Here is a 5,497-nt window from a genome sequence, read left to right as displayed (position 1 = left end):
GGCGCCGCGCTAAACTCGTCCCGGGCGGCGCCGCGCTAAACTCGTCCACAACTTACTTGCTTGCTGCTGCTGCTTTCAGGTACATGCTTTCAGAGGAAGCTTTGATGATACATTTCTCCTAAACCCTGCTCCATCATTTAACACCACAGTTAGAACTTCGCCTGTCTGTCAAATATTATCAAAGACTCACCGAAAGCCCCATACTTCTGCAAAAATCAAAAGGGACCTGGAACACACAAACTAACAGCCTCATCCTATCCATAAACATGCAATAACAACTACACACCTGAAGAAGAGCTGCATACAGGTCTCGACTCGGAAAAACATCAGTCCATAGACTCCAACCCACACAAAGAACCCTGCAATTCACTGAAGGAAAAAAAAAAAAAAAAAAAAAAAAAAAACCACTTACCCCAAAGAGCAGGCCAGGCCGAATGAGCACTCTGATGGCATGCCGGGGGCTCATATAACATTGCTCATATAACACTTGGCCCATACACCATACTCTCTGCCCGGGCCACGCCGCGATTACAGACTTATCCTTTAGAATTCAATAAGGTAACTCTGATATGACCCTGCTCGGTCTCTTCATAATACGGTGCCTATGCGGACAAGCCTCTTGCAGCGTGTGCTTAAGCCCTTTCCAGTCCTCTGCAGAGTTACACAAGTGGTTTGATACAGCTACAGATTAAAAGAGAACCCAAAAACAGAAGTGTACCCCACCATCCCTAAAACAAGTCAGCCAGCAACCTCTGCTGAATATCCCTCTATAAAGTGAATTCCAAGCACTGAAAATCTAGAAATCCATAGACTCCAACCTGAATAAAGAACCCTGCAACTGACTGAAGAAAAACAGAGCACTTACCCCAACGAGCAACCCAGGCAGAATGAGCTCTCTGAAGGCATGCCAGGGGCTCATATACCATTTGGCCCTGCCTGGCACCCAAACCCAATCACCTGGGAAAGGGGAGGGGCAAAGCACAAGAAACCACAAAGAAAGCAGCACGAGCAGCAGCTGTGTTTTTTCTTTTTTCCTTTTTTTTTAAAAAAAAATAAAAATAAAAAAAAACTGGCTTAGCTCAACAGCATGCAGAGTGCAGACAAGAGAACTGGGGTTTTTCTAGAAGCAACAATCCCCATGCTTTTGCTTCACCTTTGAATATTGAAAGGACAATATGACCAAGCAAGTACCTGAAACCTTTTCACCTGGAATTACCTCAAACCTTTCTTTTACGTAGGAAGAACAATCTAGGAGCATAACAGATTACACGCCAAATAAAACAATTCCATGTAGTAACATCACTTGCAGGAAAAAAAAAAAAAAAAAAATCAGGCACCTGAGTAGGCTACCTGAAAAACAAAAGGCTATGCTGATGGGTCAAAACACACTACAGGACACTGGATCCCAGCCCTCTGCTGCAACGACTTAAAACCCATCCCCACACTCACCAAGGCACAACCCCAGCCCAAATACAGACACAGCATTTCAGCCCCAACGTGCCTTTAGGACCTGCTGGAAAGCAGGCTTCATCCTCAGTGAGACGTGCTCAGCCCACCCGGGACGGGGCTTCAGGCACCTCTTCACCTACGGAGGAAGACCGCCATCAGGAACTGCCACACCAGGCAACCTTTTTTCTCTACAACACCTTTCTCAGGAACAACGCAGCATTCAAGTGACCTACTTTGCTCCAATTCTAAAGACTGATGTTACAACCCACCTTGCCTGTGGCACCTGATAATCAGAACAGAGCAACCGCAGCGCTTGGAAGCCATAACTGCACGTGCCGCTCCTTGCCGCTCTCCGGCCTTACCTCAAATCCTCAGCCACTTCTGTGGAGAGCCTGCCATGGCACCTGCAAAGCAAGGCAAAGACCTTTCATAGTCACCTCACACTCCTTAGCCATTCCACTCCAATCAAAGCTCGTGACCAGCCCCCTTCTTACGCAGCTCTTCACAGTGCAGTTTGCTCCTTTGAGCCTGTGCGAGACACCTGTGAAAGAAAAAGAAAAGCATAGGCCGAGGCAGAATGCAAAGCCACAGCACAGCTACAATAGTTACTCTCATCTGCTGCCTTACCTCTGCCCGCTCACCTGCCCCTGAGGCAGATGCTTCCATCTGCCCTCTTAAGCCAGCTACAACACCTCGAAAAGGCAAAGCAGGGACACTTAGAATGACACTGAGAACGGCAACGCAAAAGGAACTGCTGCATCACTCACCTTGCCAGAGGCAGCTCTGGCTGGGATGACGTCCTAGGTTGCAGGCTGCCTTTCAGCTTCAACACACGAAAACATAGTCAGAAGATAACCATTCAGCTGCAAGCATTAGCACCCATCCCTTACAAAACAAGGGACCCCATTTTTTATTTGTATCGTTTTGGAACAGCAGACATCTTCCCTCAGCACCTCACAAGTAGACCAAGCCAGTCACCGAGCTGCCAAATGAAGGCCCGACAGTTCCAGAAGGCGCTCTTTCCTTGGACCGGTTCCTCCCAAGGTTTATCTAAGTCAGGAGAAAAAACAAACAAACAAACAAACAGAACACTCCACATCTGCGAGCTTACCCCTCCTCTAGCACCATTCAAGCACTATGCGAACAGCTGCTCGCAAGCAACTCAAGCCTCCCCCTCCGCATCTGCCAAACACTATGGAGATGACTCTGTGCCAGCTGCCCTTCAGTACGTGCCCAGAGGCAGACCGGATGTCTTTGCCAAAACAGTCCGGACAATGTATATTGCTACACCAACGGACCCCCACATTAGCTACCATCACTACCGGCCAGGCAGGACAGCTCCAGGACAAACAAACACACAGGCACACTACAGACGTTACAAACAGAACACAGAACACAAGCCTGCACACAAAAAGACTCCCAGAGGGAGACCCTGCAGCAACAGCAAGTCAGAACAGGTGCTCTGCAGCACACCCAAGGAGAGACTCAAATGCCACGACCTGCGACTGGAAGCAACTGCCAGAACTGGCATGATGGAGGCATAAATAGCCTGCCTTTAAGACAAGAGACTGGAACGATGGGCACTGCAAACCCCATAAGAAAAACGCTTCGGAAATGAATTCCCAAGCAAGAGCTCCCGATGAAGCCCACGTGACGTCCGCAACAGCAAGGATGGAAACAGATGCGATCTGAAACCGAGTATGACGCACAAGACCTGAAATAGATCTGCGCTTTAAGATGCAACTACAAGTCAAGAAGCGCTCAGATCAGCCCTACGATGATGAAACGAGCATTTAAGACCTCAGGTGTGGCTACCGAGTTGCCCATCTAATCTGTCCAGCGGAACAAGGCAATGAGGAGATCAAGACAAGATGAATATCAAGACACAATGAGCAAGTCACATGTGATGATCTGATGAGGAAACATTTGATACAAAAAAATTACACAGAAGTAGAGAGCTCTTTAAGCTCCCACTGCAAGACAAGAGGGGCTCAGCTTCTGATTGAGCATCAGCATTATTCCGATGAGGACAAGTGTTCAATACCCTCAGGATGGCTGCCCCAGGGGCCAACGAGCACCAAGAGCAACAGCACAGCACAGACAACACAGAACACAGACACCAAGCTGGAACTGCCCTGCCTGGCACGTACTCAAGCTGTACCTGACAGAAACACCTCACATGATCTCTCTGACTGACCCGATCCATCCTGAAAGGCCCCATCAGCTGCAATGACTTAAAAGCACACCCCCCCGCCCTACGTGTCCATTCACAACCCCAGCTCAAACATAGCACTTGCCCCCCAACTTCGCTTGGGAATGCTGGGAAGCAGATTCCATCCTCAACAAGGAACACAAAGGCTAGCCAGGATGTTGCTTCAGGCATGAGGCTCCTCTTCACCTGCAGAAATAAAGTGCCATCAGGCACCGGCACGCCAGCCAAACTTCTTCCTGTGAAACACCCACCGCAGAAACAAAACAGTAGTCACCTGACCTGCTCTGCTACTGAAGTCACATAGACACCCTCTAGACAACTCCCCGCCTTCCCCTGCCAACCAGCCCCCAACACACAGCATTTGCCCCTGAACTCAATTCTCAGGGATCAGAATCCATCCTCAGTGTGGACCACAGAGGCCAACTACACTGTTCCCAGTATCTTCTTCATCCCCGGAAAAGAGGAGTCACCCAGAGGTGGACCAAAGACTAGCAAACCAAAAACAATGCCCGTTTTCAAACTTGTCTCCACTCACCTTCCCAATCCAGGCTTAGCACTTCCATTCACAACTGTGCCGAGATAAGGTCACATGGCTTAGACCAAGGAGAAAGAACAGACAAATCTGACAATCCACAAAAACAGTCTATACCCGCTCCTCTCCTTTGCTCCCCTACCCCAACAGACAAGAAGCCCCAGACCCACGTCCCCCAACCCAGTACCACCGCTTCACTCACCTAACATCCCAAAGAGATGCATCACGCTCCCTGCTCCCCTTGCGCTCCGAGCATCTCCAGCACTTCAGGAACTGGAACCGCTGATGTCTGGCACGCCTCAGGAACGTGGCAGGAGTTCTACTCCGCTGTCACAAGGTGCTTGCAAAGCCTGCCTGACAGGCAAAAGAAACTAACAAAATCCACTGACCAGCTCAGGGCCCACACTGCAACCCACTCACACTAATGCCTCGTTCAAGGTTCCGTGCTCACGACCTGGGCTGCAAGAAAAAAAAAGGTCATGTCCATGATGGACACACAAGCAATACAACCCCTAGCAGAGGACTCAAACACAGGGACCAGAGCCAGAAAAACAAGCACACACCCTCAGGTCCACAAATGCCAAAAGGCCACGAATGCACAGCAGCCCCAACAGGGGTAACCACAGACTTACCCTTTACAGATGAAAAAGGTGACCTGGCTCAGTCTCTTTGTAATGCTGTGCTTATGCGGTCAGGCCCCTTGCAATGCATACTGAAGCCCTCCGTGAATCCCCTAGAGACTTATGCAAATGGCTTGATATATCTAGAGATTAAAATATAACCCCCAAAAAAAGGAACCGTACCCCACAATTTCCCCAAAACAAGGTAGCTGGCAAGCCCTCCTAAACATACCTCTCCAAAGTGAATACCAAGCACCTAAAATCGAGGAGGCTGCAAAGACTAAAGACTCCACAGCAAGCAAAACCACAGGCAAAAGCTCCAAAAACATAAACAAACTGTCCCTAAACCCTGAAAAAGACTACACCTTACCTGCCTGCTGCTGCTGCTTTCAGATACATGCTTCCACAGGTAGCTTTGATGATACATTTCTCCTAAACTCTGCTCCATCATTTAACACCACAGATGAACTTTGATAATATTTGACAGACAGGCAAAGACTCACTGTAAGCCCCATGCTTCTGCAAAAATCAAAAGGGACCTGGAACACACAAACTAACAGTCTCATCCTATCCATAAACATGCAATAACAATTACACACCTGAAGAAGAGCTGCATACAGGTCTCGACTCGGAAAAGCATCAGTCCATAGACTCCGACCCACACAAAGAACCCTGCAATTCACT

The 5,497-nt window shown here is 48.7% G+C and overlaps 3 long non-coding RNA genes across 3 annotated transcripts in view; 1 reads left to right on the top strand and 2 right to left on the bottom strand.

Annotated features, from left to right (window-relative positions):
- Positions 1-5,497, top strand: part of LOC118176379 — a 14,661-nt gene that overhangs the window by 2,420 nt on the left and 6,744 nt on the right. The window contains exon 2 of the long non-coding RNA XR_004755386.1: positions 1,825-1,832. This is a non-coding gene — a long non-coding RNA (uncharacterized LOC118176379). The remainder of the gene's footprint in view (positions 1-1,824; positions 1,833-5,497) is intronic.
- The window catches only part of LOC118176376, a 17,500-nt gene continuing 13,068 nt past the window's right edge, over positions 1,066-5,497 (bottom strand). The window contains exons 3-5 of the long non-coding RNA XR_004755383.1: positions 3,629-3,637; positions 2,480-2,485; positions 1,066-1,223 (exon numbers count right to left, since the gene is read on the bottom strand). This is a non-coding gene — a long non-coding RNA (uncharacterized LOC118176376). The remainder of the gene's footprint in view (positions 1,224-2,479; positions 2,486-3,628; positions 3,638-5,497) is intronic.
- On the bottom strand, positions 1,564-2,238 carry LOC118176377. Its single transcript, XR_004755384.1, has 5 exons — positions 2,217-2,238; positions 2,077-2,141; positions 1,944-1,990; positions 1,719-1,853; positions 1,564-1,585 (listed from the first exon to the last, which is right to left on the bottom strand). It is a non-coding gene; the product is annotated as an uncharacterized LOC118176377 (long non-coding RNA).

Source organism: Oxyura jamaicensis, chromosome 19 (genome assembly GCF_011077185.1).
Source record: "Oxyura jamaicensis isolate SHBP4307 breed ruddy duck chromosome 19, BPBGC_Ojam_1.0, whole genome shotgun sequence".
Lineage (NCBI taxonomy): Eukaryota > Metazoa > Chordata > Aves > Anseriformes > Anatidae > Oxyura > Oxyura jamaicensis.
The sequence above is the reverse complement of the archived record's forward strand: the minus strand, read 5'-3'. Positions and strand labels throughout refer to the sequence as shown.